The sequence below is a fragment of the Oncorhynchus mykiss genome, chromosome 19 (assembly GCF_057628025.1).
Source record: "Oncorhynchus mykiss isolate SJ-2025 chromosome 19, ASM5762802v1, whole genome shotgun sequence".
In the NCBI taxonomy this organism is placed as follows: domain Eukaryota; kingdom Metazoa; phylum Chordata; class Actinopteri; order Salmoniformes; family Salmonidae; genus Oncorhynchus; species Oncorhynchus mykiss.
In genome coordinates this window covers 44697685-44698981 of record NC_143040.1, presented here as the reverse complement: position 1 = coordinate 44698981, position 1297 = coordinate 44697685, and positions in this window count along the sequence as shown.

Genomic DNA, 1297 nt, shown 5'->3' with positions numbered 1-1297 from the left:
CCTTAACTCCTTTCCTTTGTGTGTGTGTGCGGATCTGTCTGTTGTGAAGGAATTGTATTACATTAGAATAGGACTGGTTTGATAACCCAAATATCTCATTCTGTCCTTCAATTTATTAATGCACACCCTCACCCTGCTTCTACACTGACATTAATTACCCATTCTGATAATTACCTGACCTATGATTTGATGACTGGCATCTAATTTTAGATAAAAAGATACAGCCCACGTTTCTTTTTATTCTATCAGAAACCTGAAGGAGATCACTATCCAGGAAGTTATTAAGTGGCTGAATGGATTGGTGCGAACCCCCCCCCCCCCCCCCCCCCCCCCCCCTACTCCCTATCTATACCAGATGTTGACCCGTTAGCTTGAAACGAATGGCTGTCTTAAAAGTCTAGCAACGATCCGGAGCTGAGCCTGCTTCCCTTCCAAGGCAACCAAATCTACCGCTCACTGCTGCCCATACTCTAGGAACCACTTACAGCAGAGAATGAGTTAGACGGGGATCACCATAGCAACACGTATCTTTTTTGGGCGCTGTGTTACTCAATATGATTACGTGTTGTGTTTCATGAGGACTTCACTTTTCCGAGCAGAGCGGTCGGATGTCGAGAGCGTCTTCCTTCACAGAAAGAGAGCGAGACCGTGGGTTGCCAAGCAACAGCAGCGGAGGGCGCATGCTGGGGCTGGGATGACGGATTTGAAAAGGCACGTGGGAGTTTGTAAAGGGAGAGAGAGGGAGAAATAGATAATATTTATCTGCTATTGTATAGGGCCCTCGGCACGTAAAGCCACAGAATCAATCGAGTTTCCCACCCCTCCCAGTGATTTAGGGAAGCATATGTGTCTCCCTGCTTCCAGTGATGTAATCAGACCGGTTTATTAACGTCCTCCTTTTCAGAAGTACTGCTGGTAATCTCCCCTGCGTACTGCTCAACCCCAGTCATCGTTCCTCAACATGTAGCTGAGAGCGGCAAAGGCTTGAAGACCGCTACAAACAGTTGGCCAATTAGGAAAGATGAAGACAACCATGGATGGCCATTTCTCGGCCTTGTGTCAGTGTTCACGAGCAGTGCTGTAGCGTGTGTACTGGCTGCTGCTGTGCTGTTCAGTGGTGGGGAACGGAGCGCAATGACAGGAGGGGAGGGGGGGGGGGGTTCTCACCGTGGCGTGCCGGCGGCCCACACCTCTTGGCCCCTCTGTCAAGCAGCACGTGACTCACCGTTTGTCTGTGTTTCAGCTTCCCTGTCTGAGGCAAACCCAGGGAGAGAATTCAGACCTGTAAAGCAGATAT